Source organism: Pagrus major, chromosome 15 (assembly GCF_040436345.1).
Source record: "Pagrus major chromosome 15, Pma_NU_1.0".
In the NCBI taxonomy this organism is placed as follows: Eukaryota; Metazoa; Chordata; class Actinopteri; order Spariformes; family Sparidae; genus Pagrus; species Pagrus major.
In genome coordinates this window covers 3,080,311-3,102,920 of record NC_133229.1, presented here as the reverse complement: position 1 = coordinate 3,102,920, position 22,610 = coordinate 3,080,311, and positions in this window count along the sequence as shown.

Here is a 22,610-nt window from a genome sequence, read left to right as displayed (position 1 = left end):
AAAACAATTCTAATAAACTTATTTTTGAACTGTTTGCTACCCAAGTCTACACCTTCAATGCTGAGTTGCCTCATTTCAGATATAGTATTGGAGTGCACCAAAAGCTGCTGAATCATTGTTTTAAAAGGAGCTGGGATGGCTTTAATCATTTTATTATGTTCTCTAATTGGGCACTGAAAATTAAAATTAACGCATCTTCAAAATGTAGGTAATTACTCTTCTTATCGACTAAATGTGATATGGCCAAAATATCTTTATCATCCAGGTTGCTAAAAACAACGATGTTCGATGAGTCAAGATATACCTATTGTTTCACAGGGGCGTACTGTGTGGTGTAAACATTTTTTTGTACAATAAATTCCAGTAGAGGAGAACTTGCTGGTAAAACTCTCAGAGTTTCACAGGTAATTTGTATAAATCATAATCACATCGCAATAAAAATTCCTCCCAATTTTTTAAAAATTGTATTGGGGATGGAAAACCAGAAGGTGTTTTTGTGCATAACAAATGAATTGAGCCATTTTAACTTTAAGACACCATTCATAACAGAGAAATCTATACCATTCAGACCACCCTTCTCTACACTTTTAACCATATCAGCTTTCCTAATGTAATGACGTTTGTTTTTCCAGATGAAATTAAAGTTCATAGTATTTATTATTCTAATCGTTTTAGAGATTTCTAGAGAAAAGGCTGGATAGATAACGCTTGATAGACCTTTCATGATACCTAAATGTTTAACTTCAGTTTTAACTTTAATGTTGCCAATTGTAAGGGGAGAATTTCACATTTACCAGTGTTTAGTTTCACACCTGCCTGACTGTGAACCTCGGACAGGTTCCATGCTCCAAAGCTACACAATTGTTGATATCATTGTACAACATATCAATTAAATTAATGAATTTCTGGTGAAATCCAAAGCGTTTTAAAATTTCTAAAATGAAAGGATGTTCCACCAAATCGAATGCTTTCTAAAAATCAAGGACTACAATGAAACCATTTTCTAAAAATATGTGGCTATAATCAATCAAGTCCAGAACCAATCTTATGTTATTGTGGATAGATCTTCCACCGAGGAAACCAGACTGTGTTTCATTTATTATCTGGGATATGTTTTTATTTTATCTGCAATACATCCAGATAAAAGTTTATAATCAGTATTGAGTAGTGTATGGTCTTAAGTTCTCTAGCAACCTCTTATCCTTACCATACTTGGGAATAAGAGTGATTTGGCCTTGCTTCATGCTTGGCATTAATTACTTCCTCTTTATGCATCCCTGTATTGCCTTGAACAATAAATTCCTGACGTCTTTCCAACATTTTTTGAAAAATCAGCAGTGAGTCCATTAGAGCCCATTGATTTGTTTAATGGTAGTTTCAGGCAAACGGCCTCCAATTCTTCTATTCTTAAATCTGATTCTCTGAATCTCTTTAAATACATTGTCAATTTTAGGTATAAAGTTTTCCATTTTTCAAAAAAGCTTGCAGAATCAGTGAGGGAGTACGCAGATGATTAGAGGTTACAATAAAACAAAAAAAAACTTCTGTTTCAATGGTTCTAGCATCCTTAAATTCTACTCCATTAATCAGCAAGCTCGCCACAGCTTTATTTTCCTGTCTTCTCTTCTCTAAATTACTAAAGTATGATGTATTCTTCTCTCCTTCTTCTATCCATTTCACTCTCGACCTCACAAATACACCTTGGGCTTTTTTGAGGTACATGTCGTCTAATTTGGTTTGCAGTATAATTAATCTTTCGTTGTCTCCCCTACTCAATTCTGTTTTACTGCAACAATGACTGATTTCCTAGAACAACTGACTTTCTTCTTTTCTTGGTTCCATAGTGACTTTTTTGCTAAATTGTATAGAAAATTCTCTAATTTTATATTGAACAAATTCCCATTTGTTATAAACATTAGTTATAGCCTCCATGTTTTCAATATCAGTTATTAATTATTTTATCTTTGAGCAGTATTCCTTGTTTTTTAATATATTAGAATTAAACTTCCAATACGCTTTGTTTCTCCTTTTTTTATTGGCAAAATGTAGTTTAATTTCTATTATACAATGATCAGTTAAAGGGGCTTTGGATAATGAAGTGTCCGAGACAAGTTCCATAACTGAATTCGTAGAAAGCCAATAATCAATTATGGATTTGCATGCCCCATTGGGCTTAAACCAGAAGTACTGTCCTTTCCCGGGGTTTAAGATTCCTCCATAAATCTATTAGGCAAATACCACTGATAAATTCTCCAATTGTGTGATTATAGTGATGACTGTGATGGCCAACTGTCATGACATTTTCAGGTCAGGTTTTTCAAAATACAGCATAGTCAAGAACAGAACAGGTTGTATTTTGTACATAATAACAGGATAAGAACAGTTTTCAAACCTCCTGTTAGCCAGCTTCATACTGATAGTTACAAAATAATGTTATTTAAACCTCTTTAAAGTGTAAACAACTAATGTAAATGTTATGTCCCTAGGGGTCATAATTTGTATATTTAGTCTTGTTTGTATTGGTCTGGGTTGTTTTTCTCCCTCCCTGTCAAGAGGGGGTGCTGTGTTTCTGTTTGTGTCCCAAATCAGTACAGGTGGAGGCTGCGGATTGGGGGAAATCTGGAAGGCTGCTGATTGGTCGAATCCAAATGACGGGACATTCAAATTGGAGCCTGCAGCAGACCTCGGATGTCTCTCTCTCTCTCTCGCATCTCTGGCCTGATCTTTTCCTGTCTCCGTACCCAATCCGTTATGACAATTGCAAACTTGATGCTCGTTGTTGTGGCAGAGATTTTGTATCTCTTTTGTAAATATTGTAAATATTGTTAAGAATATTATTCAGTCCAGTTTTAGTAGGGGTGAGTAGCCTTTTTTTCTGCACCTTTTTCTCCTGTTTTGGTTAGGGAGTGAGGTAAGAAAACCTGTTTTTTTGTTGACTTTTGTTTTGGGTTAGGCAAATGAGTTTTAAAACCCAGCTTGTTTTGTTTATTGTTTTAGGTAATGCTCACCCTGAAGTCTATTTTCATGTGGGTAAATAAATTCCCCTTATTTTGGACTGCATCCGTTGGTTTTTGGTGATTTATTCTTGGGACACTGTTTCATTTAGTGCCTCCCAGCGTTAAAAAGGAGGAGCTGAGGCAGCTCCTGGTGGAGAAGTTGTCGGAGAGGGAATTGCTTTCTGTTTCATCTGTAGCAGAATCTGCGGGGAAAGGTGAGGTGGAGCTTTGAGAGCCTATTCCGCCTGTCACGCCCGTTCGTTCAGATCCTCCCCTTACGCCGGGTTTGTCAGCGGAAGAGCTCCAGCTGACACTCCGCATTAGGGAGATGGAGATGAGGAATAGGCAGTTGGAGGTGGAGGCTATGCACCTGAGGCTGAAAGCATTAGAGCTGGAACGCCAGCCTAATGTCGCTCCCCGTCCCCCTGTCACCCCGCAGGACCCGCACTCTCCCCGACAGAGTTTAGACATGAGCCGGCTCATTGCGCTGGTGCCTCCGTTCAGAGAGTCCGAGGTGGACTCCTATTTTAGCGCATTTGAGCGCATCGCAGCCACCTTAAACTGGCCTAAGGATGTCTGGACTTTGTTGCTCCAGTGTAAGCTGGTAGGGAAAGCTCAGGAGGTGTGTGCCGCCCTCACTGTTGAACAGAGCTTAAACTATGACATTGTTAAAGCTAGTGTATTGCGTGCTTATGAATTAGTACCCAAAGCATATAGACAAAAGTTTAGAAACTGTGTGAAAAGTGTCGGCCAGACATATGTGGAGTTTGCACGCGACAAAGGCGTGCTTTTTGATAAGTGGTGTCATGCCAGCAAGACAAAAGATTTTGCGCAGCTGAGAGGGCTTGTGCTTCTGGAGGAAATTAAAAAGTGCCTGCCAGAGCGCATCGTTGTGTATCTAAATGAGCAAAAAGCAAAAAGTTGTGTCGCGGATGAGTTTGCTCTGACTCACAAGAGCGCGTTTCTGTCACCTGTCCGAGAAACGCCGAGGTCTACGGTGAATAATAAGCCTCGGTCTCCTAAAAACTCCTGGCATAATTTCTCTACCGCGGGTGAAAATCAAGAGTGTTATTATTGTCATGAAACTGGCCACCTCACTTCAGTCTGTCCTGTGTTAAAATCAAAAGAACAATCAGAGTAAAAATCCCTCTGCTGTGGGTCTGATAAATTCAGAGCCTACTATAAGCCAGCAGGGAAATCTGACAGAGGTTGATGATTCTTTTAAGCCATTTACAATGCAAGGTTTTGTCTCTCTGACTGGAAATGAGGCGTCCAGGGTTCCGATCACTATCCTGAGGGATACTGGTGCCACACATTCTGTGGCTCGTCGTGGTATGTTTCCTTTTTCGGATCAGTCGTACTGTGGTTCTGATTTGCTGTTGTGGGGAATTAAATTGAGCGTGATCCGTGCACTGCGTCACACCATTTGTCTTTCCTCCAATTTAGTGTCTGGTACAGTACAAGTAACGGTTCGTGATCAGCTGCCGGTGGCGGGAATTGATCTCATTTTGGGGAATGACTTGGCTGTGAACAAAGTTTTTCCGTCTGCTCCGGAGGTGACTGAAAATCCCACCGCTGATTTGTGTGTTACCTCCGCTGCACCTGACGCGCCGTCAGTTTTTCCGGCGTGTGTCGTAACCCGTTCCCAAGCTCGTAAGCTTGATGAAATTGTCGATCTTTCTGACTCGTTTTTGAACACATCTGAGGTATCGGTCAGCCCCTCTTCTGAACAGCAAAACGAACCTCTTTCTGTTGATGTGGAAACAGAGGACAAAGAGTTGTGTTTGGCAGTAAATAAAGAGCAATTAATTAAAGCACAGCAGTCTGACAGTATGCTAGCTGCCTGTCTGTCTGCTGCCCAGGAGCAGAAAAATGAAAAACTGCCTATGACTTACCTTTTTGATGAAGGTGTGTTAGTGCATAAATGGTCCCCGATGTCTGGTTTGGAGTGTGATGTGGTTACTCAGGTTGTTGTGCCAAAAGAGTTCCGTCTCCAAGTGCTGAGTTTAGCTCACGATCACAACTTGTCCGGTCATCTTGGCGTTAAAAAGACATACCACCGTGTGCTCCAGTATTTTTTTTGGCCAGGGTTAAAGTCTGATGTTGCCAGGTTTTGTCGATCTTGCCATATCTGCCAGACTACCGGCAAACCAAACCAGGTTATTCGTCCGGCTCCTTTACGCCCAATTCCAGCGATCGGTGAGCCCTTTGAGCATGTCATCATTGACTGTGTCGGTCCCTTGCCAAAAACAAAGACTGGATATCAGTTCCCTCTCCGCTGCCCAGTCTAAAATTAAGAAACAGTATGATAAAAACACACTCATTCGCAACTTTCACCCAGGTGACCGTGTCTTAGTTTTGCTGCCTGTTGTTGGTTCTTGTCTTCAGGCTAAGTTTTGTGGTCCTTATGAGGTGGAGCAGAAGTTGAGCAACACAGACTATGTGATCATGATGCCAGATAGGGAAAAAAAGTCCCGAGTGTGTCATGTTAACATGCTAAAACAATATGTTGACCGCGGATGCCCTGACGCGTCATCCGTGCCGCCTGAGCCATGTGCATCACCTGTAGTCTCTGTGGTTTCACCGCCTTACAGTCCGAAAGAGGACAGGCTGCGCGAGCAGTCTATTTCAGTTCCTTGTGCACATTTGGAGAACTCAAAAATCTTGGAAAACTTGGAGGGACATTTGTCATATTTGTGTGATTCGGCTAAAAATGACATTTGCCGCCTCATTCGTGGTCATGCTGCGCTGTTCTGTGATAAGCCCACCCAGACCACAGTCCTCATGCATGACATAGATGTGGGGGACCACAGGCCAATTAAGCAGCACGCATACCGCGTTAATCCTGTGAAGCGGGCGGTGATGCAGACAGAGGTTGCATACCTCTTAGAAAATGGTTTTGCTGTGCCGAGCTCCAGCCCGTGGAGCGCACCTTCGCTTCTGGTGCCAAAATCTGATCAAACTCCTCGCTTTTGTAATGATTACCGCAAGGTGAACGCTATTACTAAGCCCGACTCATTTCCTCTGCCCCACATGGATGACTGTGTAGATAGAGTAGGATCCGCCAAGTACGTCACTAAACTGGACCTCCTGAAGGGTTACTGGCAGGTGCCTCTTTCACCTCAGGCATCCGAAATTTCCGCGTTTGTCACTCCAGATCACTTTCTCCAGTACACCGTCATGCCTTTTAGGTTGAGAAACGCTCCTGCCACCTTCCAAAGGCTGATGAATACTGTCCTGTCGGGTGTGAAAAACTGTGAGGCGTACCTGGATGACATCGTAGCATATTCTTCCACCTGGGCTGACCATTTAGACACACTGCAGAAAATATTCAGCCGCTTAGAGGGTGCCTCTCTGACGTTGAATCTGGCAAAATGTGAATTTGGTAAAGCTGTGGTCACGTATTTGGGAAAGCAGGTGGGACAGGGACAAGTGCGCCCCCTGTCGGCCAAATTTCAGGCCATTTTGGAGTTCCCTGTACCAGAGACACGGCGACAGCTGCGCCGGTTTCTGGGGATGTGTGGTTATTATCGTGGGTTCTGTAAGAACTTCGCTAGTGTCGTTGCGCCACTGACCAGCTTCGTGAGTCCTTCCTGCCAGTTCTTGAGGACAGTTGAATGCCAGGACTCTTTGACTTTGCCAAAGCCCTCCTTTGCAGTGCGCCAGTACTAGCTGCACCTGATTTTGTGCGTCCCTTTAAGGTGGAGGTAGATAGTCATTTAGTACATTACACTCGTTATATGGATTATTCCTGCCGGAGGGTAGCACCGCGGGTCTCCAGCTGCACTTTGAGGAATAAGAAACTACACCGGACTTCTCATCAGCATGAGGGTGAGTCGATAATGACTGAATTTTGTTTTAGAGTGAACTATTCCTTTAACCTTTATGCAACTTATAAAAGACTACATTTAGTACAAAAAACAAAGTCAAAAACTGCCATACAAATACTATATATTAAGTGTATGGGAAATAACTATTTTCTGTGTTGCACCATGGAAACAAACTGGTATTTAAAGGGTTAAAATCCTGAAATTAATTAATATTTTGCAGCCATTATCAGGAAATGTAACCCAGTGAAAGTTGAAGTTGAATAATATTAATATATAGCATTTTTATGGCAGTTTTGGACATGAAACTCTTTTAAGATTTTGTTTTACATTTGTATAGACTGCTACTTCAATGAAAATAGGAGCAAACAAAGCAGACACTCACCCAACACATCAGCGGATCTATATTAAATATAATATAAAATATAATATACTATGCCCTCTGTCACTTCATACAGTTTCAGACCCTACAAATCTTCTCCCTGTTTGTCTTTTTGCTGTTGTGTATATGTCCTTTGTGAGTGGGGCATACTACTGTATGTGGTGCAGATCAGTGAGCAGAGGAGCAAGAAAACATCTGTCAACATTATAAATATTTGATCTGTAACACCCTTTTGGGGATGCTTTGTGAAAACTCCAGTGGTTTTAAGAGAGTGTTCTTCAAGGATAGTGACAGATAAATAATTTCCTCTAAAAAAAAAAAAAAAAAAAAACTTATAGTACAGCTGCTGTGCAGAAACCAATTCTCTTTAAATCTTATCTTCTCGACTGAGGAGTCAAAGAATAAAAGGATTTTTCCCTGCTCTCATATGTTTCTAGGCCCACTGAAACTTGTTTTTAACTGTGCAAATGACTTTGACTTCAAATGCACATCATTCTGTACGGGGCACAAGGGGCGCCAAATGGTTTATGATTTTTAAAATGATATGAATCATATGCTTTGCACTTTACAATCACCAGTTCTAATCCAAATTGAGTGTGTGTGTGTGTGTGTGTTAGCTAAAACCCTTGGAATAGTACTGTTTTGCACAGCTTTTTCCTTGTGTTGCCACTCTGTAACTGAAGAGCGTTCAGTTTGGCAATGTGGTGCTGCCTCAGTTTGTGGAACACAGACGTAACCAGTGACATCAGCACAAAATGGCGATTGTCAATGCCAAACTGTGTTTCTTGAATGTGCCCCCCAAGAAAAAACACATCCTCTGAACCAATCTCAGCCCGGACAAACTGACAGATCAAGGCCACTTTGACAGCTTGCCCTGATGTTGACTGTCGAATGAAACGCTCGGCTGATGTGACCACCTTCACTGTACCCTCAGAAGGAATCATCAGCCCTCCTTTGTTTTTCAGTGTGAGCAAGTGGTAGCTCTGATCAAATGATGTGGGTACAGCATCAATCACCAAACTACCACGGCACACATCACATGACAGCTTCTGCAAAACTTGGCGAACGACAAACCCTGAGATGTAAACAAGGGCATTGTCCACAAGGCCACCAAAGCGGGTTGGTAAGTAGCTATGGTCACACACAATGGCATGAATGTTGGCAAAGGGGGATGGAAGCTCTTCGGTTTCTTCTGCGGGTGGAGAAGAGGACATCTCAAAAGCAGACAGGGACACAGTCTCATCCTGTGCTGCCACATTTCCTGATGTGCTTGTAGACACACCACACCGCACCATCAGACGGCGGAAGATGGCCTGGAACTGGCCTGCTGTAGGGTTGTTATTCCAGCCCCCTAAAACACACACACACACACACACCTGTCATGTCTTTTACATGTAGCTTTAGGATTTGTTTAAAAATCAAATCATGTTTTAGGTCATATTTTAGCAGAAATAGAGAAAATGGTAACATGCATAAATGAAGACAAACCACATGGTAAAATAAATAAATACATAAATAAATAAAAATATATACATATATACATATATTACATACATACACACACACACACACATATATATATATATATATATATATATATATATATATATATATATGTGTGTGTGTGTGTGTGTGTGTGTGCACACATATATAAAAAAATGAAATCCCAACCTGATGCCCTGATTGAATTGAAGAGGAGCTCCAAGTGATCCTGGCTAAAGCGGTAGGTGCAGATGTACCGCTGACGCTGAAGCTGTTCTGGAATCATCAACATCAGGGTGTCAATGTTGATGATGAACCCCATGACAGATAGGTACCTTCACAAGACATGTGACATGTTTTGTCAATATTATCATGGCAAACCAAGATACCTCAAGAGAGCAGTACATGATTTTGTTCATTTGTAGATGTTAAAGCAACAAGAAACAATATTATAACAGAAATGGGAAAGCTTGAAAACATCAACACTGCCATACATACCATTATGACACCTCTAAGGAATGAAAAACACTGAAGATAGAAGTCTAACAGAAACAAAACAGGAGACTGCAAAAACATTGGAACCAGAGAACAAAGCATCATATGAACTTATGATGCAGTATATGGAACAAGAGAACATAATAGGACTGGGCAATATATCATTATACATATAATAATATTAATATTATTATTATATAATATATCAATATCGTGTAAAAGCACCAATAGTCACCCCTACAATATTCTCTCTATATCAACAGAGGTATTTGATCAAAATTACATATGGTTTTATCCATATTGCCCAGCCTAGAACAGAACATCATATGAACTTGATGTCATAAACTTATGAACTCTTCATGCAAACAAAAGCTTCACTATTTCCTAAAACCTCTTTGATTGGTGAAGGGGTGTGCCATCTTTCATCACCAAACTCAGTGTAAGTAGTAGTAGTCCCTGCCTCTCAACAAGAACTCTACACTCTCTGCCCAATTCAAAGAACCCAGGGGAGCTTTGAACCCTTTGGCATGGGGATTGCGGCTGTTCATGATGTCGAAGAGCCTGTCAATTATCTAAAAGCAAATGTCTGCATTAACAGGAAGCATCTGAATCAACACCATAAACAATAACATGTTCCCATGAGTCATTAGCCTAATTTCTAAAATATAAAAAGGAATTACTATTTGGAGCATTAAATAAAAAAAAGGTTTGCATTAGGGCGGCATGATTACTCGTTAAAAACCCAATCTCGACATATGTAGGTGATCGCATTTCTAAATGACTACGGGGAGCTTTTATAAGCTTTTGATTGCAGTCCGCTGTCAGTCCCTGTAGCTTTAGTAACCAGATACAGCACGTTGTGTAGAACAAGCGGGAAGGAGGAAGTTGGGAACACATTAGTCAGCCTCCTCTTTTTTGAATAACAAGAATCATGAGCTCAATTCTTAGGGAGAAAAATTGTGATACACATTTTAGCAACATTCTTGCAGCCCTGGTTTGCGTGTATGTTACTATTAGTATTATGTTAGTATTACCTCAATGAATTCAGCTGTTGCGTCACAGTGTTGAAACTGTAAATAGCCAAGGTCCCTCAGAGTGCGCAGAGCCGCTGTCACAGAGCGACTCAGTGTCTGTGCAGCCAGGGACACCTTCATCTTCTGTGAGTCAAAATTCACATGCTTGTTTGATACCTTGTTTGCAGCATGCAATCCATCTTTTGTTTGGACAGTATTCAGATGAACGATGTATCTCCAGTTGATTTGGCCTGTGGTGCTGGTTATTGGACTGTAAGCCTGCAGCATATTCCGTGCCAACTTCAACATGTGGCAAGCATCCATCATCACAAACACCCTGTCACCAGTCACCGGATGTGGGAAGAATGTTTTTAAAGGCTCAACAGGATTTCCCTTTAGCTGGCACCCAAGTTGGTTGCACATGCGCACATTGGAGGCATGCCCATCCATTGTGACACTTACCACTCTTATGCCGCGCTCATGCAGTTCCTCCAACGCATGAACAAGTAGAACCTCCTGTGTCTCTGGCGACAGGGACTTGGTCAGGTAGTAGGCAATTGGAGCCTTCCAATGGCCTTGTAGGCCAACAACCATAAAAACAAGAGCCTCAGTGGCAGGGCCGGTTCTAGACAGGCATATATGAGGGGGCCGTCAGAAATGTGAAGGGGGCATCATGTGTACACATCATGCTCCAGCACTTTTTTTTTCTGTGCTTATAGTAACAGTGTTTCTTCATTGAATTGGGTTGTTAGCTATGTGTCCAACCCCAACCTGGAGAAGTGGATTGCACTTTGTCAGGCCTCTACCTTCAGACCTGTCCAACTTGGGTGTCCCACCTGAAGACTAAGCTCCTGCTGGTATAGCTCTTAAGGTCACTGAGGCACGCAAACCCCCTGACCACATTAAGGTGGCAATCCATCAGGGGGGGAACTGAAAAATAAAAATAAAATAAATAAATAAAATAAAATATCCTTCATCCAGATTTTATCAACTAACAACATAACATTTATCTTAACTGGATGGCCTATTTCTCAAATAAATCTTAACCTAAAGTTGGACTTCACACACTATAGTCAATATTTACAAAACTGAAAGGCAGTCTTATGAATAATAAAAAAAAATTCTTCTCAAAGTAATTTATAAAACACAACAGATATAGAGCAGAACATTTTATGTTTTTCTTTTTTTCTTTTTTTTTTTGCTTGTTTTTTCATTTTTTGTTGGCAACTTAACAGCTCAAAAACTCTCCTTTCTCTCCACTCCTCTTTTTTCTCTCCACTCCACTCTACAACAACAGTCTCCTGTTTCCCTTTGCAAAAACTCTCACAAATTCATCCATGTCCAAGTTGTTTGTTATGGACTTCTCATGGGCCAAGATCACCAGATTCCTCTTTCTCTTGTGTAACATAGTGCGACGATAGGGGGTTAGAACCCGTGACAATGTGGAGAAGGAACTCTCACGTGCTGCTGAAGACACACCAATTACCAGGGCTGTTACATACAATTTATGCAACTCAGGAAAGGCTTCCTTGTACTCATGCAGGTGTTTACACACAGTGGACAGGTCTGTTTCATTTGGCCCTTTCTTGAGCAACAACTGTTTTGCCACAAGGATTTCATTTTTCAGACTTGCATCGTCTGCCACTGTGCCAGCCAGCACAGCCAGAGGGTGCAACTGGGTTGAATCTAGAAATGCACTAGATTTGGGTGCAAGACTAGATATGGCTTTCATCAGGTCAACATTTCTCTGTGAAAATCTAGTTTCCATTTCTGAAATGGCCCTGTCAAGGATGTTGAGCAGAGACCTTTTCAGAGACTGATGGGGATTAAGGATAGGATCATCAGAGTCTGTATGGCCCACAGTTGAGAGCACAACACTTTGACCAAGGTGTTTGCTCATTGTTCTCCTTCTCTTTGGAGGATGTGAATCATCTCCAGCAGCCGCCTGAGATAACTCTGCCCAACACTCATCTTCACGCATGTTTTTTAGGGACTCCAGTGCTGCACCAACAACCTCAGAAGCACTGCACATATCCACAGACTGAGACTGTAGAATTGCATTTGCTGGTTTCAAGACACCAAGCACCCGCACTAGAAACTTTCCAATCTCAAAGAAGTGATGCCTCTTAATTTGACATTGCAGGCCTGATGCCTCAGTGCACAGGTCAACTGCAGCATCATTGTCCTCTGTCATCTCAGATAGGATACTGAGAATATGGTCTTGATTTTCAACAATGCATCTTGTCACCTCATAGTGGCTTGTCCATCGGATTTCAAGCAGCCTTTTAAGATTAGGTGCATCATATTTCTTGGACACATGGTGGTGCTGAAAAAACTTGTAGAGTGAACTAGAGAGGTCAAAAAATCTTTTTGCACATGGTTCACTCTGCATAGCATGCACAACTACTAGGTGCAGTTGGTGGTTGTAGCAGTGGATATATGGGACATATCTAGCAAGCTTCTTTTGGAGCAGAGCTTGTACACCACCTCTTACCCCACTCATCACAGAAGCCCCATCATAACACTGGCTAAGTATGTTGTCAGCACTGTAGCCAACATCAGAAAGGTGTGTCAATATCTCAGAGGTGATGTACTCTGCATCAAGTTGATGCAAGTCAAGCAACCCGATAAGATGCTCCTCTGGCATGGAATTGCTGACAAAGCGAATCATCACAGACAAATTTTCCACATTGCACCTGTCTCTGGTCCCATCACTTTTGAGGCAGAACCCCGCAGAATCTGCATTTTCATATTTTTTCCTGATCTCTCCAAGCACCATGTCTGCCAGTGTTTCAATAATTTCATTTTGGATATCCTTAGATGTGTATTTTGCATTCTTTGGGATACCCTTAGCAATGCTTGCTAGCTTCTCATCCTTCTCTAAGGTATACTCCATCAGTTTTAGAAAGAGACCTGAAGCAATGTCGTCTTCAGCTGCATCATGCCTCAAAGTTTCTGCAGTCCCACGGAGCCCCAACTCATTTACACAGAGAAACTTAACAGCACTGCCCACACTCTTGACATAGTAATGGTTTTTTTCAAGTTGTGTTTTACCAACCAACAGGGAGTCAACAGTTCCCCCTGTAGCCTCTCTGCTTTTGTGCTGAGTCCATACAGTTGAAGCATGCACATGGTTGTGGCTGGACACATGCCTCTGTAGCCCCTTGTCTCGATCAAGTGCTGCTTTCCAGTTGTTAAAACCAGTTAAGGTAAAAACAACATCCCTCTCATTAACAGTGCTGCCATATTTTCGACAGGGGAAACAGAAGCAGGCGTCTCGCACCACAGAATACTCTAGCCATGGTCGTGTGCGGTACCAAGCAGGATTGAATTATCTCAATGTTGAACCAAATGCACGCTTTGGGTAGCTACCCAGTATTGGCTGAGATGGTGCATTGCCATTTACGTCACTGGGTAGCTGAGCAGGCTGCTTTGGGGCAGCACTTGTTGTGGGGATGGAAGGAGGTGCAGCAGAAGCAGTGCTTGCTGATGATAAGGGTGGAGTTATGCTAGCTGCTGTCTCTGATGTACTAGCAGCAGCATCATTGCTACTACTACTAGTACATGCAGGATCAGCTGCAGCACTACACTTTTTAAAAGCTCTGAAAAAGGGATGCATTACACAGCATTAACTTTCTCTTTGTGAGCTTCTGGAAGCTGGAGCAGAAAATAAGTAAGCTGTCTTTGTAAAAAAACACGCTGTGATTATATGAAACAAAACAGTGCAGAACTACAGCCTGGTGCGGGGCTTTACGTAGGGGTCTGTCAGACACAGGTCATTTGTCTTCAGTTTGTCACATGCGGTGGACGTGGGCACTCATCTCTGTGCTTGTAACGCTGCTGCTTGTTCAAAGTTTTACCGCTCCGTGGCCGTGGTGAAACCTGACACCACACTGTCAGGCTACGTCTTGGCTCATTTGCATACTGCAACAGTGATTGGATGTTTACTGAGGGCTGATGGGAGGGGAGGGGAGGGGTGTGTGTGTGCTGCGCAGCCTGTGAATACACGCACAGCGGAGGGACAGAGAGATGAGAGGGAAGCTGATAGTGTATCGTGTGTGTCCCTTTTTCGGCGGACTTTTTCTGCTACTGCAGATAATTTTGTCAACTTGTAATATATTAATTTTGTGAGTGTATTAAAATGTGCTTTCTCAACTTCTAAAATTTTGATTTGAGGGGGCAAGACATTTATTTGAGGGGGCACTGCCCCCTCTTGCCCCTGCGTAGAGCCGGCCTCGCTCAGTGGCAACATCCGTCTCATTCATACCATCCCCCATATCCACAAATCCAGACATTTTCTGGGTATGAGGATTATACTGGACATGTTGTTTAATGGCCATGGCATCCAACATAAGACACACACATCCATATTTAGCTCGGTCTTCCTCTTGTCTTCTTTTCAACATGTCCAACATGATCATGTTGAGGCCAGGCTTGGCATCCACAGAACTCATCCACCTTGGTAAGAAGAAAAAGCAGTTATCTAACATGGATGCCCTGATCAGGATTTTTTCGGCTGATCACTGGAAGCAGTATTGGCCGGTACCCAGTGGCAAACAATTAACCTCAGAGAGTGGGATCTATTTAAGGCCCTCTATTTATTGTTTATCATAATTTAGTCGTGGTAATGTTAATAAAGATAAGTGTAGCTATGTCCACCTTTCACTCTGTTCAGCCATAACAGGATAAAAAAAGAGAAAAAATGATTCATATAACATGAACAATACCTTTGCAATGTATGTGGATGTGGGAGATTAATATGGAGAGATTCTCTCAGATAGTTGTACGCCTTCGGACCATGTAAGTGGAGAGTGACAGCAAACTCCCTCTGGTCCTTGGTGTATTTGTGGCTCTGTTTTGACAGGAGGTTTATTGGAAGATCTGAAATTCAATTAGAACAGGCTAATTAGTAAGTACCCTTGAAACAACTAGGAGTCTTAACAAAGATTGGAAAGTATGATACACTTAAGTTCAAATTCTCTCCAAATTTGTATTTTCATTTTACCTGAGTATAAATCGAACCGCTCTTTGAACTCTTCATTTATAATTTTCTTCGCCCTGAGATCCTCCAGACGTCCACACACAGTGTTCTTTGCCCTCCTTTCTCTGTCCTTCGCGTTCCTCTTCTCTCTTTCCAGACTCTCCCCCCTAGCTAAGGCTTCACTGAGTCTGGCCCTCAGATCATCAGGTGATGAAGGCAGTGCATAGGAGTGGTCCTAGTAGGAAAAACAAGGATGAAAATATCATAAATAAATGTCATGTTTATATTACATCACTCAGTCACAGTCCATCACATCTCTGCTAGTACAATGTGCCTCAACTGTCCTACGTTCTTAATCTCATCACTCCTCAGTTGTACTGCCAGCACTGTGTGTGTGTGTGTGTGTGTGTGTGTGTGTGTCAAGGACATGTTTCAATGTATGCACGTGTGTGTACGTGAGTCTGTCTGAAAGAGTGACAGAGTGGGAAGTGGTGGGAGTGACAAGAGGTTTGAATATAACCAGAATTATGATACTCACAGCTGTTTGAGGTATAGCTAGTACTTATTACTCACAACATTGGGCACAGGCTGGGGTTTGGTCTCTTGGACAAGCTGTGACAAGCTTCTTCGAGGTCTGAGACGGCCTGGTAGCCACAGGCTAAATTAAAGGATAAAATATTGAAATTATCTCACAAAACACATCATTGATTCCTTCACAGTCATACAGGAATATGAATATGTGTGGCATTGACTTATTTAATCCTTACAGCCTAGTGATACACCTACCCTTTGGAGATGAGCTGGGAAACAGAAGACAGAAGGAACAGCTCCATCTCTGATCCTGACGGTCTGACCTGTTTTGTCAAAGTCCTCCTGTCTGAAGTGCTCACTGCAGAGCCTGGATGATGAGCTAGCAGAAAACCCTTCCCTTCTCAGAGCTGTTTGCCACTGCTCTCTCAGTCCTTTATCTTTGGAAAACCTACATAGTATGAGAAAAGTTAGCTAAGCAACTAACAACAATCAGAGTAGTTAGTTCAGGGCAATTTAGTTAAATACGATTGACTTCTTCGTTGTTTGGAGGCTAGTTTCACCGCGGGAATTCATAGTATTACGCGCGGGACTTTGTAGTATTATCCACAAAGTAAGCACATTCTGTTCTCAAAATGATGTTATAATGATCAAATACAATCAAAAGTAATTGTTCAGTCTGACCTGTGAAAGGTAATCCCATGGGATCTGGTTTCGATTGTCAAACGGTTGAAACATTTCCAAGCAGCACACGAATGAGGCATCCTCCGATCGCTCCAGTTTGCCTCCTCCAATATGGCGGCGACGTTGACGTACGGTCCAGCGCTCAATGAGGTGTCTACGTATATATGTCTATGGTCTGCAGTAAGTGCAGATCTGCTGGCAGTTACAATGTCCCCAGCGGTTGAAAATACCCTCTCGCTAGGGACAGAGGTAGCGGGTATGGCGAGGTAGCGCTTTGCTAACTTGGCAGTTAGGGGATATATGGGCTCATTGGTCTTCCACCATAGAAGTGGGTCAGAGTCTACTGAAATACAGCTCACTGCCTTGTATGCGGCAACCTCCTTCACCAGCTGCAAAGTATCCTTGTTTCCCTCCTGCCTCTTGAAGAGCTCACCAAACAGTTGAGCCATCGCTGACTTCTTGACGGGAGGAGATGATTCAGATGCCTCTGGGTGTCCTGTCTCTGGGGATGAAGCGGCTGCTCCCTGTGGCCTCCTCACTCTGTAAAATAAAATACAAAAAAAAAAGTATAAATATTTTTAATATGAATACTACTGACACAAGCAATTAGTTGTTTCAAAATTATCAGTGAAAAAGACATTAGATGCACATGAAATTATAATTAAATTATTATTATAATTATTATTATTATTATTATTATTATTATTATTATTATTATTATTATTAAATTATTACAATACCTCTTCTTCCATGACCACAATCTCTGTGATGAGGCTGTTGTAGATCCTGTCACGACAGGCATCATCCACATGAGGAAGAGTTTTAAACCTCGGGTCAAGCGCTGTGCATTTGTGGAGGAAGTCCTGACAAGAAGAGTACCTGTCCTCCAGGTTTTGGTTTCTGATGGCAGCCTTGATTTGGGTCACCGTTACACTGTCTCCCTCATTTGGTTCCATAGAGTGGAGAACTGTGGCTTTGAGGGGCAGGATCATAGATGCTGAAGATGTAGCTTCAGTGCTTATCAGTGTTGTGAGAGTTTTTAGTGGCTTAAGGACCTCAATTACCTCCTCTGCCATCCTCACATCCTGGTCAGACAATGTGCTGATATCTTTCTTCTTGAGAGCCTTCTCTGTCAGTGCCGAGTACACTGCTGCTTGCTGCTCAAGGTACCTCTCAAGCATATCATAACTTGAGTTCCAGCGGGTGGTGACGTCCTGAATAAGGGTGTGTTTTGCTACATTAAGCATCTCCTGTTTGCTTTCCAGTATGTGCGCAGCTGTTGGGCTACGGTGAAAGAAAGACACGATCCGTCTTACTTTACCAAGCAGTCTGGATATTTGGTTGAGACCTGTTGCTTTTTGTGAAGCTAGATTAATAGTGTGCACAAAACACCCGATTTGGGGGCCCATTCCAGTTTCACTCACTGCATTGACCATATTCCTGGCATTGTCTGTTGTGACTGTAATTGTTGTTCCTGGCCTCTCCAATTTCCACTCCAACACTGTCTCTTTAAGTCCCTCTGCCAGGTTTGCACTGGTGTGTTGTTCATACATGGGCAGAGTTTGCAGAACATGGCTCACCATGTTCCACTCAGGGGTGATGTGATGGGCAGTCAGTTATATAGCTCTCGTTAGCTCTGGATGTCCATCCATCAGTTGTTAGTGCTACTGCACATGCCTTTGACAAGTCTTGGACAACAGCAGATTTAGCTTGTTCATACAGGCCTGGTATTATTTTCTGACTGAAGTGCGGACGAGTGGGTACTTCATACCGGGGCTCAATCACCTTTAGCATGTGTTTAAAACCAGCGTTTTCAACAACTGAATATGGTCTTAGATCCGCTGCTATAAAAACTCCGATGGCAGTTGTTATAGCTTTGGCCCAATCTGAATTGCTAGGGAGAGGCTGCTTGAATGCCGAAGTCAGCTGTGTTTGCACTAAGGTCGTTTTTTTTCTTGTAGCAGTGATATTCACACTTGGGTGGTGCCGTTTCAAGTGAGTTAGCCTGTTTGTCGTGTTGCCAGAAGCATACCCGATCTCAGCTGAACAATGTCGGCACACTGCCCTCGTTTTATCCACTTGTCTTTCTCCGTTGCAATATTTAACCAGGAAGCCGAAGTGTTCCCAAGCAGGAGACTTTAGCGACAAGGGAGGGTCTTCAAGCTCTGGTTTCTCGCTAGCGTTAGCCATGATGTAAACGGGCTGCATATGTAGCTGCAGGCCGAAAATAAACACACGCAACTTCCGTTCTGGGTACTCACCCGTGCACAGCCCTGTACCGAACCGAACGTCCTGTACTGAAACGCTTCAATACAAATACATGTATCGTTACACCCCTAGTAGGTGCACTCGATTTGCTTACCCAGCTGTCCAGGAATTATATTAATATTATTAATTAGTATTTCGTGCGCACAGTATACCTACTTCGTGGCCACAAATTAGTATTTTGAGGCCATGAATTAGTATTTTGTGGCCATGAATTAGTATTTCGTGCAAACGTTAAAGCTATATTGTGGCAACATTTTTTTTTTTTTTTTTGACCATATCATGTCTGGGGCTCCGTATATACTAGTATCAAAAAGTGGCCTTTAAGTTTTAAAACTGCTATTAGTCAGTGACCTTCTCCGTCTGTACTGTGTGTTATATTACATATCACCTGGAAACCTGGTAAAACAAATTGCCACACCAGCTGACCTGTTGGATCCGTGACTAAATAATATTTGATTACCCCAATGGTTAGTCCATAAGTTCACATCCAGCTTGGAAGAATGAGTCTCTTGTAGCAAAGGCAGTGTGGGTTCTTCCCTTTGCAAAAGGGCATAAGAATAGTGCCTTTCTTTTAACCAAATCTTTAAGACCTCTCACATTTAATGAAGCAAATGAAACAGTGCAACTGAACACTTCTGATGGGGTGAGGGTTAAGGTTACAAAAAAAAAAAAAATACTCATAAACAAAATTTAAAGTGTAAATGTTTGTTTTACGCTGAACCAATAACCAGAAAAGTCCTGTGACTTCCTGTTACACATGTTCATGTTCTGTGTGTGTGTCAGATCTGCTTATCCAATCGTTGTCCCTCGATGTAGCTGTGTGGCCCACGGTAGTAAGCATGCTTCCCAGCCTGACGAGCCTGTTCTATCTGCAGCCACAGGTTTTTTCTCACCTCCTGATCCACCAGAGGAAGCATTTTGGTGAAGCAGGTACCTCTTTCTTTGCATGCTGGTGAATCTTTGCTGCTTCACCATATCTCCTCCTTGACCAGTCTCCTGACAAACAAGATGACCACATGTCTGTTCTTGTTGTCCTCTTTTCGGCCGACTCCGTGCATGATGTCGATGGCTTCTTCATACTGTTGCACTTCCATGTCACAAGCAATCTTGGCACAGAGTTGGATGATGACCGAGCTGATGTTTTCGTCATTCTTCACCGTTAAACCCTTGAGTTTCAGACACCAGCGCATCTTGTACCGATCCTGTTCTCTGACTCTCTCTTTGAGTTCCTTTTTTTCTTCGCTCAGGTGTTTATTGTGCTTATCAAGCTCATTGATTTTTTTCTTACAGTCTTTAACCTCTTCCGCACTAAACTGCACAGCCTTAGTTAGGCTAGCGATCATGCAGCAACTTTGTTCCCGGAGCTGTTCCAGTTGTTCCTCAGATTTTTTTCAATGTTGTGTTTTTTTCCAGTATGGTCAGGTTAGAGACCCCATCCTCTTTTGTTGCCACTTTACTTTCCCGATAGGAACCTTGCATGGCATTGTAGGAGTGCCATCTTTTCTTTTAACATCCATAGCATAATTATGGTCGTCAGCCCACTCTGCCACGTTTATCTCTTCTGTGCTCGCTGCAGCCTGGGACATTTTGCCTTTAACATGACCAATTTTCAGTCTGGCAGGTTTTATCATTATTGTGACGGAGTGTTCCTGTAACGGCTTCTAACTTAATCTTTGGGACTAGTTTACTGCCGCCTCTAATGCAAGTTAATGCTCAACACGCCATCTTGCCAGAAGTCCCACTAATGCTCAGAGTGCAGGAGGAAACAACTGTGGAGAGACACAATACTCACCTTTCTATCACTCAGCAGCTGGTGAGCTAACTCAGGCTCAAATCACCTTCTGCTGGTCCTTGTTCCTTGATAGAAATGCGGCTTATTTTGCGCTCACACAGTGGCAAAGCTAACACTTAGCTCCACAAAGTGGAGAAACTCAAAACAGCTCGTGATGAGCACAAAGAAAAGCAAACATCAAGCACAATGTTTTACAACGTAAAACAGCAGCAAATTGGCAGTCCACAACTCACAAATAAATGTAACCTAAAAGCATACAATACATGCTATAAATCTCTCTAATATCTGCCCAGATACTAAATTAGCCTCACTTATGACCGCACTGGTGACGGTTAGCGTGTGTGCGTCAGCCTCATAAATGCAGCTTGTTTCCTGCGACTTGGATGAATGGTGTTGGCCGCTGCTAGTCCTGCTAGTGAGCCGACGGTGGCTGTTCTCTGTGTTGTAGCGGGGGAAACAGCAGAGTTGACTTGGGCGAAGAAAATGGGACAAATCGGCAACCCATCCTTCTGAGGGGAAATCCTCCTTCTGCAGGGATGCGAGGCTGAACAAAGGAGATTTCTGAGGACCTCAGGAAAAGAGATGTTGATGCTCATTAGGCTGGAAAAGTTTACAGAACCATCTCTAAAGAGTTTGGACTCCACCAATCCATAGTCAGACAGATTGTGTACAAATGGAGGAAATTAAAGACCATTGTTACCCTCCCCAGGAGTGGTAGACCAACAAAGATCACTCCAAGAGCAAGACATATAATCATCGGGGAGGTCACAAAGGACCCCAGGGTAACTTCTAGGCAACTAAAGGTCTCTCTCATATTGGCTAATTTTAATGTTAAAATCATTAAAATCAATGAATTCTGTATTATACCAGCAAATTCTAAAGGAAAATGTCAGGACATCTGTCCGTGCACTGAATCTCAAGAGATTGTGGGTCATGCAGGAAACCCACCAACATCCCAGAGTTGAAGCTTTTCTGTACAGAGGAATGGGCTAAAATTCCTCCAAGCCGATGTGCAGGACTAATCAACAATTACCGGAAACATTTAGTTGCAGTTATTGCTGCACAAGGGGGTCACACCAGATACTGAAAGCAAAGGTTCACATTCTTTTGCCACTCCCAGATATGTAATGGATAATGTATTGGATAATTTTCCTCAATAAATAAATGACCAAGTATAATATTTTTGCTCATTTGTTTAATTGGGTTCTCTTTATCTACTTTTAGTACTTGCGTGAAAATCTGATGTTGTTTTAGGTCATATTAATGCAGAAATATAGATAACTCTAAAGTGTAAGGGGGTTTCTATAATTAATATAATATCCACCTTCTCAGGCATGATTTCTAGAAAAATGGATACTTTTAGGTTAGGCCTTGTGAAGCAGCAACTGTGTGGACCAAAGTGGCCAGTGGAACTTAAGTGTATGCCATCAAGGCCCCAATCTGCTGGTTTTGATTGGAATGACATGCTACATATTCTCAGTGATGAGTTTCTCCTCTCTAGTTGAAGGTGAGATAGACTGTCCTAATTTTATGTTAATATACAGGCGACCTCTAGCAGTTGTGTAAATGATGACTGTTATCTGTTTGGAACAACGTTAGAAGTAGCATGATGATGAAGTGCAAGATTTATTTCTTTTAACCTTCACCTAAATTAACAACTAGCCTTAAGTAATTTGTTTTAATCATACCACCCTTAACAGAATAGCTGTTTTTTTAACCTAAACCACAGCCCAGACTGTGATCTTTCACCAAACCTGCACATCTATAGCTGTTGTACCAAAATCAGGAATATGAATAATGTATTAGTTGTATTATTAAATGAATTTTGAGGGTTTTTAAAAAATTTTTTTTTTAGGAGATTTAATTCCACATCGAGGGATTTGGGACAGTTGGTTAAAGAGGCTGAAAGTCAAAGTTTCTCTGGTGTATTGCCCACCAGTGTTGGTCAAGTTACTTGGAAATAGTAATTAATTACTGATTACTGATTACTTCTCCAAGAAAGTAATCCAGTTACTTTACTGATTACTTATTTTCAAAAATAATTAGTTACTTTACTAGTTACTTTTCAAAAACATGATGCACAACCTGAACACGCTATAAAGCAATAGACCTTTCAGCCTAATTCTATTCTTACTGCATATTCCATCATCTAAAATATATAT